Below are 23,824 nucleotides of genomic sequence, written 5' to 3' on the forward strand. Positions count from 1 at the left end.
TGTTTTATTTATATGTGTATATCTGTATTTACAGACATATATACACATAAATACATATGTATACACACATATATATAAGTGCATTGGAGCTTTTTGCAGTTAAGTAGATGAAACATGTAAAAGCATATTTTTTTAATTATTTTTTTTATAAAGGTTTAACTATGTGTTTACTGTAAACATTTCACATTGCATTAAAATAGATATTCCTATATGTATCTGTATATATCTATACCTATATATATTCATGTATAGATATAGACAGGGGCGGAACTACCATTGGTGCAGCAGGTGCAGTTGCACCAGGGCCCAAGTGAAAGCAGGTCCCATAGTAGCCAGTCTATAGGTGTGTGCAGAATGTGTGCAATTCTAATGCATGTGCACATTTTATTAGTGCAGAATCTAGGATCATCTATCTATAGTATCTATATATCCTCAAAATCATTATACAGAGCAGCATCTATATTATTACTTTTGCTTACTACTGAGTTACCTTTGTGGTGACCAAAAAAAAAAATTTGAACCAGGGCCCTTTGGTGAGTAGGTCCGCTACTGGGTATAGATATAGATATATTGTACAAAAATACCATCAGATATATGTAGAAATATTTATTTATGAATAAGTAGAACATATTCTTCTATGTAAAGAACATTGGAATGTGTTAGCTTACATGAGAATATGAGATTGGGTTTGCGTGCCAGTTTGGTGTTATTTTTTACCCCCACTTTTTTTTGCTCCTTTGACTTCTATGGGGCAATACGTGAACGCGCACGTGATATTGTAAGTTTGGCTTTTTGGGCTTGCTGGGTTAGCACTCAAGTGAAAACAGTTTACTTTCAACTCATGAGTACAACTCGCTGAGCGCAAAAATCTTACTTCTATCGCAGTTAACGCTTGAGTGGGAGCGTTAAATAGCGCTCCACTTGTAATCTGGCCCTATATCTTTTGTAATGTATTAGCACACACGTAAAGTATCCCCTGGCACCTGTTCTAAATGCGAGCTGTTGTCTTATCTTGCAGTGTAATGATAAGGATATCTGCAGTTATCTTTGGAATGTAGCAATACTGGGATTTGCCTGTGCTAATGGGAGAGTTAATAGACTAATGATTTCAAATGCAAATCCCATCATGTATTACAATGTTGGATTATTTATTTTAAATATCGAATTTTCTCAATGGAACAATCATTCTAAAATCCACAGGAAATGTGTCACCACATTTATATGTAAAAAAGGAAACACCCATAAATCATTTCAAATATTGCGTTTCCTCTTTCTTTTAAATAAAATGATAATGTGTTGTGTACTGGATTAAATAATTTATAGCATAACCCCTAGTGCATTTTACTTTATTTAAAGTCCCATTCTAAAGCAAAATGACATGCTGTAATTATAATTTAGGCATTACTGACTCTGGCAGGTGTTGAACTCCAGTTAAAGGCTACAGTCCAGACTGATTGGCTCATCAACCATGCTCCACTGAGCAGATGCAATGCTTGTGGTTCCAAATCAGGACTTTACCTATGTGTTTAACTAATTTGCAGTGGTTAAACACATATTTAACTAGGATACATTTTTGCATTAAAATGCTTCTTTAAAATAAAATAAGCATACGTAACTATTCTTATTGTAGCAGTGCACTCTACATATATATTCACAACTCTCCTCAATGACAACAAATACAACAAATGAATGTATGATAAATGTTAACATTAGCAAAGCAGTCCGTGTGTCTCGGCAGCTTAGATAAATATACGGTGTTGCAAGTTGGTACTAATATTTATCTAACACTCTCTGCTCATTCTAAAGAAAGAACCACGCAGAGAAAGGCCAAGTATTTCACAAGCAAATTAATTAACACATGGGGGTTTGTCTGGCTTTTGTTTTTAATCTGAAGAAATGTTGTTTTACACAACAATTCCTTAGTGTTCTACCAGGTTAATTTAGATTTTATTATTGGTAATGCCAGGACAATTGTAAGTCGTAGTGGTAGTACCCAAAAAGAAGCGCACAAATATGTCCACATACACATTGCTCCAGTTGAAGGCTATTGTGTAGTGTATAGAGGTAGAGTAATATAATGTAAAACTGAGCAAATTCATTTAAATTATAAATATGACATCATTTTGCCAATTGTACAAATGGATTTAAATCACCAATTACTGTCTTTTTCAATGGTATTCTAATTATGGGATTTTCCCTATAAAGGTTTCTCTCTATGGGACGTGATGCAAAGGTAATCCATGCTTAATAATAGCTCCAGTGTTTTAGGGAGAATCCTGAGGTTCTAGAGATATGTGTTCAATCATATTAGAATTTAAAAAAACAGGGTCCTGATGAGTTTTTATGAATTTATTCACAGCTGTTTTACTGGTTCATCCAACATTGTAATACATGATGGGATTTGCATTTGAAATCATAATTCTTTAGCTAGAGTGGTTTAGGAAACATTGGTCTAATGTAAACTAGAAACATACATTCTGACTCTACAATTGAAATGACTTAGTAGTGATGAAGCACAGCACGAGAGAACTCTATTTATAATGTCAGAATAACACACAGAATTAGGGTTATAATTAGCATACATTTGCATAAATAATTATACAGTATTATTCAAACTAAAACATGATCATTTAAGTGATCATTTGTTTAAAACTAGATTCAAACACACTTGAAAACAATAAAAACGATCACATAGTGGAAAGCAATCATTTCTACCAAAAAGAGAGGGAATACAGCACTCTTAATAATAGTAATAATAATATTATAATTATTATTATTATTAATAATAATAATAATAATAATATTACTAGCATGTTATTACTACAATTTCTAAAAAAAAAATAATAGTAATATTTTCTTAGAAATTGTTGTGCCAAGAAAATGAATGAATGTATTAATTATTTTTAAGAGTGATGTTTATAAAATGCACTAATTAAGTTTCACCATAAAAGGGCCTTTATTTTTGACCATTTCTAATCCCGTGCCACGTTGATGACCAGTAACAATCATATATATTCCTGCAGCAGATCAGTACTGGCATGGTGGCATAAAGTGTAAAGCATAATTCCTATTAGGTATATTCCAGGTAGAAAAAGAGCTAAGCGTGTATTTATTTATTTGCAAAAAATAAATTAAAAAAGGCAAATTATGAGCAGATAACAGGTTTAAAAGTTTGTTAGGGTAAAGGTAACACTCGTTTATTTTTTATGCTAAAGTGCTTTATATTATTATTTTTCAAGACAATTCTATCTTAGAGGATTGTAAACATAAATATTACAATCTGTGCAACAGTAGGCCTTGATTTATTAAACTGTTATTGTTAAGCATAATAATCTGAAATCAGCAGCATCTCATGTGTCACTGTTTATGCGTAACGTCAACAGGTGCCTTGTATTGTGATTAGTACATCGATTTATTAATACAGCTGCATAAAATACTATTACAAATTTAATAACTTGCAGTTGACTTAATATACTAGTCAGCTGACGTGCATGTGTCAGGGATATTCAGGTAACCTGAATTGTGAAAGCCGAATGATACATGTTGTTAAATACAGCCCATGCTTTCAGTAAATACACCTATGTCATTATCCTTGATAATAATGCAGGCTGCTACTACACAGAAATTCCATTTTTTGTGAATGTACTGTGATTTTCATGTATCGTTTTCATAAGCCAAACTAATGTATATAGTTCCAAGAATATAAAAGGAAATTAGAACAGTTACATTACATTTCCCACTAATCATATTTAGATATTTAGTATTTTCATACACTGTTTATTAGAATGGGTTTGTCATAAAGAAGTTAAACTTTACAAACATATTTATGAAATATTGGTCAAAATATTATACAGAAACAACTATATATATATTACATTAGCAAGATACCACATGCATATAATACATATTTATATAATTTAAATATTTTTTTTCTTACCTGGAGGTTATGTATAGGACCAGTGAAGATATCTGTTACAATGGCAGGTTATCACTTATATCCTCCTGTGGCTTTATGTGAAGTTAACAGCATTCATAACAGCTAAAACTACTGAAGCACTAGCCTAGCACCCAGTGAACACAATTACAATCTATACACAGATAAACCTATCCCACTGTGCTGGGTTTACTAGCAGCTGAAGTCATGCAGGAAATGATAGAATACAGTCCCTTCTCACAGATACACCAGTCAGAGGAGTAGGAGGTCACACATGCTCCCACCCAGAGAACTGGATGAAAGTTTTTCTTCTTCTTTTCCCTGAACTGTTGCTAGGTGTAGTTGGGGCTCGTCAGTATGGGTCTGAGATAATGCTTCCTCATCTATGGTCTCTTCAGGCAGTGTTGGAGCAGTGTTGTGCTGTGCTATATATATCTGCTGTTCTCAGACAGGCCTGTCAACAGCTGAGAAGTTTGCACATTCTCCAGTCGCTGTACTTCAGCAGTTACAAGTTATCAGTATATGGTATTACCCTATGAATTTAATGTGGGAGGCTATCATCACTAATAATAATAATCATATTTTACCCTGATTCTTCTCTGTAAAAAATGCTAGCATAGTGTAGTATGTAGTACAGCCCAGTCATTCATATTTAGCATTCACACAACTACATTGTGCTGTTGACTTTCAAAACTATTCATGGTTTAAAGGGATAGGCCTACTATATATAAGGAATTACCCACTGCATAGCAAACAGCATACAAAATTATTGTTTTAAATGCACTTAAACTCTTTCTGTTCGCACAGTTTGTATTGTTTTGCAGATCATGTCGGACAGACATTTGTTAAATTGGCCCCTTAGAAACAAGGTAATCACAGAGGTAAAAAGTGCATTACTATAACAGTGTTGGTTCTGCAAAACTGGGGAATGGGTAATAAAGGGATTATCTATCTTTTTAAACAATACAAATTCGGGAGTAGACTGTCCCTTTAAGTCGCTTTATCTAAGAATAAAATATTGAAAAAATATTAATAACAATTATTAATAATTATTATAGATACTGTAAAAATACAGTATGTTTTTTAAAAAAAATATTTAAGTACTTCTATAATAATTATTTACATTAATTATTAATATTTTTAAATATTTTAAATTTAATAAATATAAAACATACCTTAATATAACTTATGTAGGGTTAGCGCACATGAAGAAATAGTATACTCCAGTTGGGTTTATGTGCGTAAACTAGGGCTGCGACTAATCATTATTTTCATATTTTAATCGGATAAAAAAGTTTATTATTATTTTTTTATATATTTAAAATAAAATCCAAGCTAGGTAAGATATTTATCTTTGTTAGCTCTCCACCAATGCAACGGGGCCTCTTAACAATGTAAGCCTGGACTTCATTCTAACATAAAAATATCTATATGCAATGGTAAATAACCAGCTATATGGTTAGGGGAAAATAATATCTACTCAAGAACAAACAAAGAATCCAGCGAGCCTCAAAGAAAAAACGGTGGTAAATTTATTGCTTAAAAAAACAACAAAAGATAAATAACACTCAAAAAAATAAATAACACTCAAAAATATGAGTAAAAGAGTATGCCATTACTCCTCAGCAACCAGTCGGTCTTACGCGTTTCGGCTGGTAACTATCCTTATTCATAGACCTTAAAGATTTTCCGGTTTACACCCTTAAATAGCCTGGTCAATAAAGAACCTAAGGGTGTACAGCTGATGAGTAATGCATACCTTGTTTAAGTAAATATGGCATACACATTTATACAATTGTCTATACTGAGTGTCATTAATTTTAACTTTTCAACTCCAAGTTATAACATAAGAAGCCTAAACGTGTCTAATCAAATGGTTGAATAAGTATTAATACACTAGGAAAAATATAAATATAAATATCAATAGATTATAAAAAAGTTCAGTTGCTCATCAAATTACTAATGCCGTCTAAACTACTGTTATCTCCTCAATAGGAGTCATAGCCAGCATATATAAACAATTTTGATTACATGAGTTAAATGATTTTGCTCAATACAACATAAAACACTTGATAGTCCTTTGACTTATAGGCGAAGCAGACACAGAAAATAGAGACAAATATATCTATACACTGTGAAAACTCATATGATATAATAAAAGCCTCCTGAGGAGCAACTCTGATACAGCCTACTATTCACTATTTGTGTTGCCAATGGTTTATGATATCCCCAACTGCATTAAAGCCCTTTGGGGCGTCTCGTTTGTAGGGTGAAAATCCAGAATGCTTCTCTGTGTAATAATCTGTGTAATCTGTCACCACCTCTGGGGGTATGTGTGATACTTTCAGTAACCTTCCATCTGAAACTGGTTATAGATTTATTATGTTCATATATGAAATAATGTACTGAGTCTGACACGTCAATGTTCTTGTCTATGTTGTTAAGATGTTCCCTAATACGTGAGCGTGCTTCACGTGTGGAGCACCCAACATATTGCTTCTCACACTGTGTGCACTCGGCCAAATAAATTACATATTTGGTGCGGCAATTGGTGCAACTAGATGAGAGAAATACTCTTTGTGTGATTCTTGATTGGAACCTGTCTGTAACATTTGCATGACTGCAAGCTATACAATTAAGAAAGTGACATTTATAATGTCCCTTTATTGATAGCCAGCTACTGCCTGTACTTGTTTCTTTTCTGAGTAAACTTGGGGCCACTATATTACCTATAGTGGGGCACTTCCTCGATATAAAATTTATGCCATCTTTGATCAAATCCTTTAAACTGTCTTCCTCTGTTAGTACTGGCAGATGTTTATTTATAATCTGACAAATTTCTCCAAATTGTGGGCTATTATTGGTGATAAACTTAGGTTTATTATGATCAAATCAAGCATTTTGTTGTCCTCGTTTATGTTGTAACATCTGTGTCCTGTCTAATCTACTAACCTCTAGAAAGGCTCTGTTTATCACCTTTGAGGAGTACCCTCTTTCATGGAGCTGTACTTTCAACACATCTGATTATTTTATAAAATTTACCTCAGATGAACAGTTCCTCTTTAGCCTTATAAATTGCCCTTTTGCCACCCCAAAACCTGTATGTTTGGGGTGACAAGACTTGGCATGTAAAATGGTGTTTGATGTGATCGGCTTCCTATATAATGTTGTCATAATTTTATGACTAGCAGGATCACCCATCAAGTATAAGTCTAAATACGGTATTACCGTTTTACCAAAGTTGAACGTAAAGTGTAGGTTAATATTGTTGTCATTCAAATAAGCTACAAAATTCTCCATTTCTGATTTGGTTCCTAACCATACAAACAAAAGATTATCTATGTATCTTTTATATGATCTTATCAAATGCCTGTATGGATTTCGTTCTCCAAAGTCGTGGGTCCTTTCCCACCAGCCTATGAGGATGTTCGCATAGGCTGGGGCAAACTTTGCTCCCATGGCGGTCCCACACCTTTGGAGAAAAAAGGAATCACCAAACTTGAAATAATTATGACTCAAAAGAAATTCCAAAGTCTTCAGGATATAAATTTTTAGTTTAGGGTCATAGTTGCTGTACATGTCCAGTGACAAAGAAACAGCCTCAAGGCCATGAAAGTGGGGAATGCAGGAATAAAGGCCCACTACATCTACAGTGAGCCAGGAGCACTCATTGTCCCAGATCACTTGCTGCAAGCAAGTCAGTAAATGAGTAGTGTCTTTAAGGTAGGATGGTATTTGCTGTACGATGGGCTGCAGGAGGGACTCGATCCAACCTGACATCTTCTCAAAAAGGGAACCTATCCCTGAAACGATAGGTCTACCCCGCACCTCCTCCAAGGATTTGTGTACCTTGGGGAGGTGATGGAAGATGGGAATAACAGGAAATTCAACAAAAAGATAATTAAATGTGTCCTGATCAATCACCCCCTCCTGCAGACCATCGTCCAGCAAATCTAGAAACTGAAGTTTGAATATGCTCGTAGGATCTCTAGGGAGAGGGAGGTAGACCTCTGCATCTGTAATTTGTCTTTCAGCTTCCCCTATATAGGCCTCCCTGTCCAGTACCACAATACTGCCCCCCTTGTCCGCTGCTTTAATCACTATATCCTCTCTCTTGCTCAGAGCATCAAGGGCCAGCTTCTGTGCTTGACTCAGATTGGGGGGGGCAGCATTGTGGTATCTGGACAATGTAAGTACATCCTCTTCTACCCTACGATGAAAGGCCTCTAAAAGGGGCCCCCTTCTCTGGTAGGGTAGAAGACTGAACGCGGCCTAAAGCCACCATGAGTGGTTTTTAAGAAGCTGTTTTGTACATAGCATTCAAAATTGAAGTCATGAAGGGAAAGGTAATCACAGGCCTCTTCGAAGTTCATAATGTCCATTATAGGACTTACTCCATTTGGGGTATCCCAAATATCAATATTTGCTGAGGTGTCGGCATCCGGCGTATCCTGGCCTTGGCCCCAAAAATATTTCCTCAGTGTAAGATCTCTAATCAAACGATTGAGATCTATGATTGTCTCAAAGACATTAAAATTTGTACTGGGCACAAATCCCAGACCTAAGCCTAAGACCAACATCTCATCAGCATTGAGGGTGAACTACGAGAGATTTATGATTTTTATATTTGGTACTTGTTGTGTTGCCCTCTGCCTCTGCGACCTCTTTGATTTTTTCCTCGGCCTCTTCCTCCTCCTCCTCCTCCTTCTGTTTCCATCCCCACCTGTCCTAAAGGGTGTTGGATGGACTGAGTGTTAGTTTTCAAACATGATTTAGTATGTACAGTCATTACTGGGGTATCACTTTAATTATCACTTAGAAATTCTCTTCATCTGATATCCATGTTATCTTGGATTATGTCTTTTTGGCTAACATTTCTAGTCACTACCGGCTCAGACCTAGTTGTAGGGGTGTCCCCTTTACTACGTGTAGTCTTACTCTTTTGTTTGGGTCTGACGGTCTGTTCTTCCTCATCGGATTGGTCACTAGAACCACTCCTGGAAGAACAGCCAGATTGCTCAATATCAGTACCTTCTGAGTCAGAGAAGGTGACCCTTTCCTCTTTACCTCCGTGTTTCTGTTTATTACTACCCCACCTTCTCTAGTCTGCTCTTAAAATAACATATATATAATGATAGAGGTTAAATCTGGTACATATCACAGTGTATTAAAAGTATAAAAAACAAAGTAAAAAGCACTAAGGACTATATATCAATAAAAGGACAAAGCCTTACAAATTTATCTATACAGTACATATAATCAGCAATAGTAAGTAATCTGCTAATAATTGTGCAAACAGATAATAGTGCACGTCAATTCAAATAACAACTTCCATCAATCTAGGGCTAGGTGTAAATAACAAGCTAAGCACTATCATGCAAAGCATAGTCCCATATCACCTAATTTAATATAAACAATCCAAATAATGATTCCTATTATTTCTGGGTTGCATAAAAAATAGTAGTTGTAAACTTAATAAAAACATATACTGTCTGGAAAAAGTAAAAAGTAAACATCTGTAGACGTCCTTTAGGTTAAGGGCACAACCATAAAACAAAATACCATGTGCAGGAGCTCATCGGAGTGAAGCAGCTGGTGCTGTGCACAGACCAACTAATTGCAAACCAACTAATAGATTATGAGATTCGTTGACAACTATTTTCATTATCGATTATATCAATTAGTTGTTGCAGCTCTAGCACAAACCCAACAGGAGTACACTAATTCTTCATGTGTGCTAACCTGACATGGGTTAAATTAAGGTGCATTATGTATTTATTAAATATAAAATATTGAAAAATATTAATCATTAATATAAATAATTATTATAGATGTACTTAACAATTCTAAAAAATCTACAGAATATATTTATATTTTCCGTCACTATAATTATTAATAATAATTATATTTTTTTCCAAAGTTTTATATTTAATAGTTACATAACGCACCTTAAGATAACTAATTCTTCATGTGCGTTAACCTGACACCGCATTAGGCCTACAGTGCGAAACCCTAATCACGTTACGTATATTTTACATTCCAATGTTCTTCACATAGTTTTTTTTTACATTTTTATTATGAAATATATATTTATATATATATATATATATATATATATATATATATATATATGATAATGTTAATGTAAAATATATATTTATACCAATATATCTATAACAATAGATATACAGGTATAGGTATATAGATATATATAGAACTATTTATTTAAAATAAAAATACAATTTCCCTGTATATGAATAATTAAAATGTGAAATATTTACAGTAAATAAACAGTAAAATTATTAAATATTAGTACAGAATTATTATTTAGACATATATATATATATATATATATTTTTTTTTTTTAAGCCCTTTGCAGTCAAATACATGGCCATATACCACATACCTTTGAACCCTTATAAAACATTTTTAAAAATATGTATATAAATATTTTTTTTTATCAGATAGGGTTTATATGAGTGTAACACTTTATTTTAATGTATTTATGTTGTGTTTGGTGCAACTTTCATTTTATCCTTAAAGGGACATTAAACCCAACATTTTTCTTTCATTATTCAGATAGACAATACAATTTTAAACAACATTCCAATTTACTTCTATTATCTAATTTGCTTCATTCTTTAGATATCCTTTGTTTATGAAAGAGCAATGCACATCGGTGAGCCAATCACACGAGGCATCTATGTGCAGCCACCAATCAGCAGCTTTTGAGTCTATCTAGATATGCTTTTCAGCAAAGGCTATCAAGAGAATGAAGCAAATTAGGTAATAGAAGTAAATTAGAAAGTTGTTTAAAATGGCATGCTCTTTCTAAATCATGAAAGAAAAAAATTGGGTTTAATGTCCCTTTAACCCTTTATGCAAGGTCTTCAGTCACGCTAACTTGACGTGCTTTAAATTTGATTGCGTTCCAGTGAAAGCATTTACTTTTGTCTAAAACGTGTGCAAATTAATGTTAGCACACCACTTGTATTCTAGCCCTTTATGGGGTATTAAAGTAATAGTTTAATGTCCTTTTAATTTAGTTGGCTATAAGGGCATTTGATTGCATAAACATTTCAAATTAATTCATAATGTATAGATTTTTACTTCCATTATCAAATTGAGCAGTCTTTTCATATACACACTCTCTAAGGCACAACTCCTACTGAGCATGTGCAAGAGTTCACAGTGTATACGTATATGCATTTTGTGATTGGCTGATGGCTGTCACGTGCTATAGGGAGTAGAAAATGTAAACTAATTTTGAAATTTGTCAGAAAAAAAATCTACTGCTCATTTGTAATTCAGAGTAATTGCTATTTCAATATCTTGTTATTGTGTGCCAATTTAATCCTAAAGGACCGTTTTATCAAATGTCGGGCAGACATGATTCGCTGTAGTGAATCATGTCCGGCCGACATCTCTAAATGCTGACAGCATTTATCATTGTACAAGCATTTCACAAGAAATACTGGAGAAGTGTGTACATAATTAGCACTCTACAACACTTTGTTTTTAATTTTTAAAGTTGACAGAAAAGATAATCATTCCCCAAAAGAAGGGGTAAAACTTAACTTTTAATATATTAAAATAAAATTACACACATAAAACCACAATGGAGCTGCAATGATGCAATATTGGGATATGTTTATTGCTACTATATCCCCAGGTGGAGTAAAGTTTTCTAGATCCCTACTAATATAGGGTTAATATAATAAGGTGAATACTATAATATCAGTGTCGCTTATGGGGAATAAAGTAAGTTACAGACTGTGATAGATACACTCAGTTGTTCGCCACAATATCTTGGGGTTCATAAGAGGTTAATATGAAAGTGATTTCACAAACTTTACATGTATCTCTAATTATAGGTTTCTATTATCCCCTTTATGTAAAATAAAGTGAGCCAAATACGGAGGCAATATTTTGTGGAACAATTATGGGAAATAAAGTAATAAACTTTACTAGATACACTTGGTTATTTGGCCACAATATGATGCGGTTCATAAGAGGTTAATGTGAAAGTGATTTCACAAACTTAACATGTATCTCTGATTATTGGTTACTATTATTCCCATTATGTTGGAGAAGCAAATTGAAATGTACCAGTACAACACTATAATGAAAAAATTATGGTATATACACAGTTGCAAAATTAAATGTATCATAAAGCACGTCACTGTGTGTTCACATCAATATTGCTGGTTCTCTGCAAGGAGGCTCATGATATAAATACTGCAACAGATTATAGTACAGGCTTAATAATTAGGTAGGGAGTCTTGATTAAAGTAAGTATACAGACTATTATATGTAATTTTCGCTTAATATATAGCACATTGTTAGTTAAGATGTTGAGGGATACTTCTCATTGGTGAATATATAAATAATCAACAGGAATCTCAAGCAAGCAATCCTAAATGAAGCCATATCTACTTCAATTGCAGGCGACACAATTTGTCTGCCATAACCACACGCATAATGGGGTAAGTATAGTTCGGCAATATTAGAACATCACTATAGCACCAATTGCTAGTTAAAAAGAAAAACTCAGGGAGTTTCCGGGTTCTGGCCCAAGATGGTCGATAAACTTAAAAATCTGCTTACGAATTCACATTCCGCCATGTAATCCATATTTTTACAAGCCATCCGCTATTGCATTTTATACTATTTTGCAGAGGAAAGTCTACTGTACCAGATGACGCCTATATTTCCCTTTCTACATTGCAAGTCTTTCAGGCTGGACCGCTGAGAACCTTGGCAGCTATGTTAAAAAAGGTACTCAGCACCCCCCTGGGACACCAGGCACAGAGAGTTTACAAGCGGTCCTCTCAACAATTTTTATGCTATGGAGGAGCTCCTTGTATTAATCCGGGATTTATTAGGAGAACGTGGAAGGAGGATATGTGAAAGGATTGATAGAATCGCGATGCCCACTACTGCGCAACAAGGTGATAAATGGCGGAATACAGACCAGGTATCAGCCATAAGGCGCTCAAGCCTGGAGGTCTACGTGATAGAGGAGAATAGAACAAGAGAGCTGCAAGAGATGCTTCAAACAGGCTCCCCTTGCCTAGATCTAGGAGAGTGTCCGGTGGGGCGTTCAGTGCCTATAACCAGAGAGCGATCTAGGGCCTGTGTGGCTGAGCAGCCAGCTCTCATTAGCCATGCTGGGACTGATTTGCCTGATATTAGCTGTAAGCAGCGGGAGCAAGATCCAACTCTGTCATCTATGGGGAGCGACGCTGACTTTCCGAGGAGGGTCATAGATCCTACGGGACCCCAATCTATGTATTACCGTGAAGAAGATGGGGGTGACACGATCCTCCTGTCTATGGATATTTGCTTTAGGAGATGGAACTCTTATGGGCTTGGAGCCCTCTATACACTGGTGATTGTGAGAGCAGGTGTTGGGTAAGAACCTAGACTATGGACTGTATGACTCCAGCCCAATAACGGCTTCCAAACTTTTTAGATTGAGTGAGAAACTTTTTCATGATGCTCACAATGGCTGAACTGTTTGCACCTTCATAAAAAGTGTGGTAATAACTAAGGGTTCGCTGTATGTAGCCCTTGTCTTTGGGATTTTTTATTCAGATATAAATGTACAAGTTTAAAAGTTTTGATGCTTAGCCATAGAGTCTGGATTAGTTTTCAGTACCTAGTGCAGCATTTGCACTGCTAACACCTTTATATATGTTTTTACAGTTCTCCCCCGTTACCTAGGGATAGATATTAAGAATACTATACAAAATGTATTCTCCATGCTTTTAGCTGCACCTTCTGTATATTATATTGTTAAGCTTGCGTATTACATTGCTTAGGTTAAATAGTCTAGGGTAAATATCAGTGCCTTGCTGGCTAGACAGATATGCAGGAGTATTGCATTTACGCTTATCCCCATGCCATAGTCCTGTATCTATGTTTTCTTAGCTCCAATATAACCATTTACTAATTAACTAGTCGGTACTAGAAACCTCACTAGGTGGGCAGATACGGGTTGACATCTCAGTAAGCTAAAGGAACCAGAGGCGTAACTAGAAACCACAGGACCCAGGTGCAAGAATCTAAGAAGGGCTCCCCCACCCCCCAAAAAAAGTGAATTTGATCAATATATTTTTTTTTTATTTTTTTTTTTAGATTTAACACAGAAAAAAAATGTGAATCATATTTTATGTCTGCAAAAGGAGGTAACCTGTACCCACAGTCTGTTAGATGGTCTGACCCCATATTACTGTATATAGTGACACTGTTTAACCCATCAGTACTGTATAGTGAGTCAGTGACACAGTCTGTAATCTGCTGGGGAGATGGCTGGCCGGACCCTACCCACCCTAATACTTTATATAGTGACCACAGCAGTCTGTGACATGGTCCAGCCCCCTGTACTGTATATAGTGGTACTGTATAGTGACACTGCCCCCCCATGCTGTAGTAACAAGGTCTGTGATTTGCTGGTTCCACAAACATACACACACACACATACATGCATAAATACACACACAGTCACATATATATATACACACACACACACATAAACACCAATGGGTAAAACAGAAACACTAACCCCTGTAGTCAGAGACACTAGTGAAGCATCATGTCACACTTACATGATATCAGTGCAGGCAGTGGCAAGTCAACATTGGGGGCCCAGTCGCAATTGCAGACTCTGCAACCCCTGTAGTTTTGCCCCTGAATGGAACTGTTAATTGGTCCTACCCAGCTTTTCCATGTTTTTACCTCTGCCTGTAAGGTTATATTTTATTAGTTAATGGGAGGCTTATATCTAATTTTTATAAATCCCACCACAAGTTCCAATTACGTAAGCCCAGTCTACTAGGTCTTTTTACCACATAGACTTTTGAGTTTCACAGCAGTCTCAATATACTATCTGCGGCCGAAATAGTAAAATCAGCATATACCCCCTTCTTCTTCTTTAGGGGGGACATTTTAATTATATAATGCTAAACCTCCTTGGAAAACCTAAGGGTCCTATGTAAAACTGTATTATTGCTTGTAGGTCTACTGTTTATCTAGCTAGTGTAGGGAAATATATTGGTTTATCGGCAGCTCTGGGATGTAATAAATATCATTTAATTCTGCTCTTAAGCATTAAAATTGTAAGATGGAATAGCCAGGTACTTTGGTACCTACTTTGATATAATATGCAGAATAGAGTAGTCATTACAAATGTAAGATTGCTTAGTCCTATCTGTTGTAATGTATACTAAGGAGCAGTTATTCAGGATATGAGTTGTATATCTTGGGGTTTTTTTTGGAATATCTGTTTGGACTTTTGTTTAATGTTGTTAATTATGAGAATCTTCACCCTCCGATATATATTTTTATGATGCCAGGGGGCTGTCACTTTGTTTTAGATATTATGCTCCCTTGTCCTAAGTCCTTTGCTGCCTATATTGGCCCCTTGATATTACTACTTATATGTAATATACCTTCAATACTGGTATCATTTTAGAAATTAGTTCACTGGGTTGCATAGTTAATATATATTGTTTTTCGAGCTTTATAAGTAGCTATATTTTATCTAGCATGCCTCCTATTATAGTCCTATAATTATTTTACAGATCTTGGATATCACAGTCTTTGAAAAGCTTTATCTAGTAATTTGGTATGTTATTCTAAAGGTCCAAAAGCGACCTTATAGTTTATCCAAATTATCCTTGGATAAATAAGTTATTTTGCGTAATATATTTTGAGGCCAAAGAGTGGCCTATACATCTTTTATTTTTTACCCCTGGTTGAATTCAGTCCATGAGTGGCCCTGATGGTTTTCCCCAATCCTTGCCCCTCACTCATATTCTACACTTATGGCCCAAGAGCGGTCATTGATATCTAACTGGGGTATGCTTATCCTATAATTTTTTTGTTCATGTTAAGGGGCGCTTAGACAGAGTATAGAATATTCGGAAAAAATAAGAAAAAAATAGGTTTTAAATTTGTTTCTTTCCTTCTTTTAGTTCTGCATATGATTATACTGATGCTCTTTATTTGACACAGTTAGTGTGTCGTGTATGTTGTAAAAATTTAAAAATGCTGCAGAACTTGATGTTTCTACACCTCCATATGTGTGTAACTCTTCTGACATTGTGCAGACCATGTAACTTGTACTGTTGTCTTTTACTGGTGTATAATGTCTGTACTTATTTTGGTTAACATCAATAAAAAATATTAAAAAAAAAGAAGAAAAACTCCTCGTCCCACTCCCCCCTAACATGTTTCCCCTGTAGGCTTTATCAAAGGTGGAGCCACCACCTTCTTTCCAGGTTTTTGTAGGCTGGTGATCTTGTGACGTTTAATATGTAGTGCTTACAGATTGGTCCACAAAGTGGGCGTGGATATGCCTACGTGATACTCCAAAGTGTCAGAGCATATTAAGAGTGGTTGCCAGGTAACGTGAGTAGCGATATCATCACTGGATGGAAATTCTTATAGCAATATTTCTGGTTATGTGATGGTGTAATTGTGTAAACGTTAAAATACTGAGCAACAAAGGAAACAATCTTATTTATTAATACAACCATTTCGTTAAGAGGATACGTTTAAATTAAAAATATTTGCTAGGTTTCTAAGGTGTGTTTTAATAGTTTTAATGGGACAATGGAAAAAATAGTGCTTTTTCTATATATCGATCTACGTCTATGATACTGATATTTGAAAATGAATTATTTAAGTGTATCAGAAAATGTTATGAGTGCGACATTGTGAAGTTTAAAATATGAAAAATAGGTGAATAATTCTGATTACTAAAGAGAGAAAGGGAAGATGCTTACTAAAGTAACAGGACATGTGCTAGGTGCATATTGATGCTTGATATATTAGATAATGTGAAAAATAAATAATATAGAAATAGGAGCAATATTTATTATAAAATCAAGATAATATAAGTTTGTTTTTTGTTATTTTCTGTGATGGGGAAAACACAAATTAAAAAAGAAAGAGCAATCTTAGTTTGTGGTATTCTTGTTGTTTTTCCATAATTGCGTTTCATATTACATTGTTAACGATATTATCCTGGATGATGTTTATATGATTGGATTTATTATAGAAAACAGTAATAATTATTTTGCTCATTTAACCCTTTGGAATTAACAGAATCCAGCAGATATATCCATCTGCATTCAGCTTCAAGTAAAGCTTGTTCAACGTTACCTCCCCTAATTCCAAGGGGGATTTTTGTTCAATCCCCTGACATTTGAGGTCTTTGGGGTTGGATTGACAGGAGCCCTGACTTACCCGGCCGCCGTCGCGGCTAACATGGCTAACACTGGGTCTCTGAATGCTCTCCTGGCCGCCGTTGCTGTGAAGACAGGCCCCAGAGATCCGTCTTGGTGTCCCGCGTGGAGAGACGCAGAGACCAGTCTGTTAGCAGCAGCAGCAGCTGCGAATCTCTAGGTGCGCGCGGCTGCATGCTGCCTAGATTTAAAGGGCCAGTAACTGATTATTAGCAGTAACTTCCACCAGAAAGGCACAGGTGTGGGAGTTCATATAAAAGGCTACTCAGTGCTTTACTCTGCACTGAGTTATTGCCTTGGAAGGGGCTTTCCTGGTTCCTGCTCCTCTGCTTTATTCTAAGACCCTGTTGTAATGCTGATGTATGCTTCTGTTGAAAACAAAGACCTCTGCTGACATACTTGGGTATGCTATACTGCCGCTGGGACCAAAGACCCCTGTTGTAATGCTGATGTATCCTTCTGCTGAGACCAAAGACCTCATACTTGGGTATGCTATACTGCCGCTGGGACCAAAGACCCCTGTTGTATGCTTCTGCTACTGCCGAGACCAAAGACCTCTGCTGACATACTTGGGTATGCTATACTGCCGCTGGGGCCAAAGACCCCTGTTGTAATACTGATGTATGCTTCTGGTACTGCTGAGACCAAAGACCTCTGCTGACATACTTGGGTATGCTATACTGCCGCTGGGACCAAAGACCACTGTTGTAATACTAATGTATGCTTCTACCACTGCTGAGACTAAAAACCTCTGCTGACATACTTGGGTATGCTATACTGCCACTGGGACCAAAGACCCCTGTTGTAATTCTGATGTATGCTTCTACTACTGCTGAGACCAAAGACCTCTGCTGACATATTTGGGTATGCTATAGTGCCGCTGGGACCAAAGACCCCTGTTGTAATACTGATGTATGCTTCTACTACTGCTGAGACCAAAGACCTCTGCTGACATATCCTTGTTATATGCTTATTCTACAACAAACTTGTGCCTATTCTCATATGCTATATTGTTCCTGGACATTTCAGAAAATATCTTACCAACAGTGCTCGTTGAGTTCTGTGCTTGTTGAGAGACTTGTACCTACTTGCATATGCTATCTTTTTCCTGGACATTTCACACAAAAAAGCTTACTAACAGTACTCGCTGAGCTCTGTGCTTGTTGAGAGACTTGTGTTCTATTTTGCATTGTAAGATTTGTTCTGGTACAGTTCTGTTCTCTTATTTGATTCATCTGTTTCTGCATATCATTTCTTCAGTAAAGGTTACTCTAGAAAGACTTTCTTGTTTCTGGTTGTTATTCCTGCATACTAAGTTCCAGACACCTCCCCTCACCTTACATGGATTGATGGTACATCATAAAATGTAAAGCGACAGAGGCCAGGATTTTTCAGTCTTCCAGATCTTTTTTGGAATTTTTAATATTCCTGATGTGTTCTTGGAGTCTGGTTCGTAGTTTCCTGCTTGTCATTCCCACATAGATTTTTGAGCATTTGCAGATTAGTGCATATATCACACTTTCAGTAGAACAGCTAATATAATTCTTCATTTTGTGCACTTGTCCAAAACCATCTTGGATTAAATTATTAGTCTTTTTAATGTGATTACCTGTGGAACATGTATCGCAACTAAGGGAGATGGAGCAATTGAAGTCTTTGTTTTTCCTGGGTAGTAATGGTTGCTTGAGATCATATTTTTTATATTTTTAGTTCTTCTGTAGCCTATTTGAACTCGGTCACCCACTATAGGTTTTAGATCTCTGTCCATCATGAGTATGTTCCAGTGCTTGTTCATGATTTCAGTTACTAGATGTATTTGAGGGTTATAGGTTAGTATCAGTCTTGTCTGGGCATCTTTTGTTTTGTTTTTTCTTTAATAGATCGGATCTGTTGGTATTCAATGTCCTGGATTTAGCTTTTTTGATGCTTCTACTATAACCTCTGTCTAGTAATCTGGTTTCCAAATATTTTGCTTGTTGAGTAAAGAATTTAATATCACTACAATTTCTCCAAATTCTAAGCAACTCACCCACGGGTAATGATCTTATAGTTCCATGGGCGTGTGCACTGCTTTTATGTAACAAGCTGTTAGTAGTAGTTTCTTTCCTGAACAAATCAGTTTTGATTTTCTATCTTTATCTTTAAGTATGGTTAAGTCCAGGAAATTAATTTTGAAATGGCTCATTATATATGTTAATTTAATATTGAGGGTGTTATCATTTAGTTTGAGTAAAAATATCTCTAGATCCTCTCTGGTTCCTTCCCATAGGAAGAGGATGTTGTCAATATAGCGGATCCATAATGGTAATTGATCCGTCTCTAAGGTATGATCATCCGAAAAAACAATTTATCTCTCCCACCACCCAAGGAATAAATTAGCATACGTGGGGGCACAAGCTGTGCCCATTGCCGTCCCTTGGATTTTGAGATAGAATTGATTGGCAAAAGTGAAAACGTTATATCTTAAAACAAACTCTAGAAGTTGTAAGATAAAATTGTCATGTGTTGGTTCTTCCTTGGATCCTTCCTCCAGGAAAAATTGGACAGCTTTGAGTACCCTATTGTGTTCTATAGAGGTGTATAAGGACTCTACATCTGCTGTCACTAGCCATGTTTCCTCCCTCACTACGATATTGTACAGTCTGTGTAATACCTCCATGGTGTATTTTACAAAAGAGGGAAGGGCCTCAACAAACTCCCTTAATCTGTGGTCAACATATTGGCTGGCATGTTCTGATAGGCAGAATTTTAGGGATAAGATAAAATGTGGCAACTTTAGGATCTTTAACAGTGAGAAATTTTATTTCATCAGAGTTTATTATTCCCTTACTTTGAGCTTCTTTAATGATGTTACTGTACATTTTTGTATATGCTTCACTGGGGTTATTGAACAATTTCTGGTAGCATTGTTTGTTTTTAAGTTGTTTCTCCACCTGTTTGATATACATGAGGATAGGCCAAATAACTATGTTGCCCCCCCCCCTTATCTACTTCCCTTATGATAACATCTTCCCAGTTTTGGATTTCCTTTAATGCCTGTTTCTCATCAATAGACAGATTTTGGGATATTGGTACTGGTTTTAATTTTTAAATTTCATAGCATAACAATTGAGTAAAACTTCTAGTTGGGGCGAAGTATTGTATTTTGGTACAAATGTTGACTTTGCTTTTAGATTTTTCCTCCAATTTATTTTCTCTGTTTCACTTTCATTTATTAGACTCTCTAGGTCATGTAAAGCTACTAGGTCTTCCTCTGTCAGGGTGGGACCTTGTTTTTTAGTAAAGACTTTTTTAAACTTAATTTCCGTACATATAGTTGAATGTCCTTAATGGCTTCAAATTTATTAATATTTCCACTAGGGCAAAATGATAAACCCTTGGTTAGTACTGCTGTATGTGCGGGAGATAGATGGTGGGCAGATAAATTAATGATTTTTAATGATTTAGTCTCGTTTGTGAGAAGGAATTTGGTGCTCTCCTCCTTGCCTGGAGGTTCTGCATCTCCTGATATACCTTCTTCTAAAAAAGATTTCCTTTTGTTTCTGGCAGTTAAAGTGAACGTGGAAGAGGAGGGAGTGGAAGTATCTATATTGGATTCAATGCCTTCACCTTCCTGCCCATCTGTATCAGACACATTACTTTGTATTATATTGACCTGTAAAGATCTAGTGATTATATTGCTACTCACGTTACCTGGCAACCACTTGGAGTATCACATAGGCATATCCACGCCCACTTTGTGGACCAATCAGTAAGCACTACATATCAAATGTCACAAGATCACCAGCCTACAAAAAGCCGGAAAGAATGCAGCGGCTCCACCTTTGATAAAGCCTACAGGCAAAACATGTCAGGGAGAGTGGGGATGAGGGTTTTTTTTTTAACTAGCAATTGATGCTATAGTGAAACTCTAAAATTGCCAAACTATACTTACCCCATTATGCATGTGGTTATGGCAGACAAATTGTGTTGCCTGTAATTTAAGTAGATACGGCTTTATTTAGGATTGCTTGCTTGGGATTCCTGTTGATTATTTATATTCACCAATGAGAAGTATCCCTCAACATCCTAACTAACAGTGCTATATATATTAAGCGAAAATTACATATAATAGTCTGTATACTTAATTCAATCTAGACTCCCTACTTAATTATTAAAGGGACAGTCAACCATAGAATAGTTATTGCTTTAAAAGACAGATAATCCCTTTATTACTCATTCCCCAGTTTTGCATAACCAACACAGTTATATTAATATACTTTTTACCTCTGTGATTACCTTGTATCTAGGAACCTTCTTCCAGCCCCCTGATCACATGACTGTGACTGTTTATTATCTATTATCTTAAATTTAGCATTGTATTGTGCTAGATCTTAAATAACTTTCTGTGCCTGAACACAGTGTTATCTATTATGCCCACGTGTACTTTCTGTCTCTTTGTGTTGAAAAGAGATTTAAAAAGCATGTGATAAGAGGCAGCCCTCAAAGGCTTAGAAATTAGCATATGAGCCTACCTATGTTTAGTTTAAACTAAGAATACCAAGAGAAAAAAGCAAATTTGATGATAAAAGTAAATTGGAAAGTCAATTAAAATTAAAAGTCCTATCTGAATAATGAAAGTTTAATTTATACTTGACTGTCCCTTTAAGCTTGTACTATAATCTGTATTTATATCATGAGCTCCTTGCAGAGAACCAGCAATATTGATGCGAACAACATATCTCACTTAGACTGAAGTGACATGCTGTATGATACATTTAATTTTGCAACTGTGTATATACCATAATTGTTTCATTATAGTGTTGTCTCTGCATCCGGTAAATTTCATTCTGCTTCTCCAACATAATGGGAATAATAGTAACCAATAATCCGCATTTGGCTCACTTTATTTTACATAGTGGGGATAATAGAAACCTATAATTAGAGATACATGTAAAGTTTGTGAAATTACTTTCATATTAACCTCTTATGAACCGCAAGATATTGTGGCGAACAACTGAGTGTATCTATCACAGTCTTTAACTTACTTTATTCCCCATAAGCGACACTGATATTATTGCACTCACCTTATTATATTAACCCTATATTAGTAGGGATCTAGAAAACTTTACTCCACCTGGGGATATAGTAGCAATAAACATATCCCAATATTGCATCATTGCAGCTCCATTGTGTTTTTATGTGTGTAATTGTATTTTACTTTATTAAAAGTTAAGTTTTACCCCTTCATTCGGGGAATGATTATCTTTTCTGTCAACTGTAAAAATTAAAAACTAACGCTGCTTTTTTTCCCAGCGCACCCTTAAGACAACGCTGGTATTTACAGTTGTCTGAGGGGCTGCGTTAGGCTCAGAAAAGGGAGCGTTGAGCAGAATTTATCTCCACTTCAACCCTCAATACCAGCGTTGCTTACGGTAGCGGTAAGCTGGAAAAACGTGCTCATGCACAATATCCCCATAGGAAACAAATGGGCAGTTTGGGCTGAAAAAAAACCTAACACCTGCAAAAAAGCAGCGTTCAGCTCCTAACACAGCCCCATTGTTTCCTATGGGGAAACACTCTCTAAGTCTGCACCTAACACCCTAACATGAACCCCCGAATCTAAACACCCCTAACCTTACACTTATTAACCCCTAATCTGCCGTCCCCGCTATCGCTGACACCTGCTGTATATTATTAACCCCTAATCTGCCGCTCCGTACACCACCGCAACCTACATTATCCCTATGAACCCCTAATCTGCCGCCCCTAACATTTCCAACCACTATATTATATTTATTAACCCCTAATCTGCCCCCCCAATGTCGCCGCCACCTTACCTACACTTATTAACCCCTAATCTGCCGACCGGACCTCACAGCCACTATAATAAATGTATTAACCCCTAAACCGCCGCACTCCCCCCTCGCAAACACTAGAATAAATAGTATTAACCCCTAATCTGCCCTCCCTAACATCGCCGCCACCTACCGACAATTATTAACCCCTGCACCGTCGCCGCTACTATAATAAAATTATTAACCCCTAAACCTAACTCTAACCCTAACCCTAACACCCCCCCTAACATAAATATAATTTAAATTAAACGAAATAATATTCCTAAAATTAAATATAATAATCCTATTTAAAACTAAATACTTACCTAGAAAATAAACCCTAATATAGCTACAATATAATTAATAATTACATTGTAGCTATTTTAGGATTTATATTTATTTTACAGGCAACTTAGTATTTATTTTAACTAGGTACAATAGCTATTAAATAGTTAATAACTATTTAATAGCTACCTAGTTAAAATAAGTACAAAATTACCTGTAAAATAAATCCTAACCTAAGTTACAAATACACCTAACACTACACTATCATTAAATTAATTAAATAAATTACCTACAATTAGCTAACTTAAAATACAATAAAATAAACTATTCTATAATACAAAAACAAACAAACACTAAATTGCAAAAAATAAAAAAGAATTAGAAGAAGTTTAAACTAATTACACCTAATCTAAGCCCCCTAATAAAATAAAAAATCCCCCCAAAATAAAAAAATGCCCTACCCTATTCTAAATTACAAAGTAATCAGCTCTTTTACCAGCCCTTAAAAGGGCTTTTTGCGGGGCATTGTCCCAAAG

At 35.7% G+C, this 23,824-nt stretch overlaps 1 protein-coding gene across 3 annotated transcripts in view; it reads right to left on the reverse strand.

The window, feature by feature from the left end:
• The window catches only part of FILIP1 (filamin A interacting protein 1), a 387,512-nt gene that overhangs the window by 266,078 nt on the left and 97,610 nt on the right, over positions 1-23,824 (reverse strand). For 2 of the 3 annotated variants that reach the window (XM_053710451.1, XM_053710449.1), the window contains exon 1: positions 3,938-4,333. The exons of the other annotated variant lie outside the window; for it this stretch is intronic. The gene's annotated coding sequence lies outside the window, so the exon portion shown is untranslated. Of the gene's footprint in view, positions 1-3,937; positions 4,334-23,824 lie in introns of those variants that run through there. 3 annotated transcript variants of the gene reach the window in all.

Source organism: Bombina bombina, chromosome 4, assembly GCF_027579735.1.
Source record: "Bombina bombina isolate aBomBom1 chromosome 4, aBomBom1.pri, whole genome shotgun sequence".
NCBI classification, from domain to species: Eukaryota; Metazoa; Chordata; class Amphibia; order Anura; family Bombinatoridae; genus Bombina; species Bombina bombina.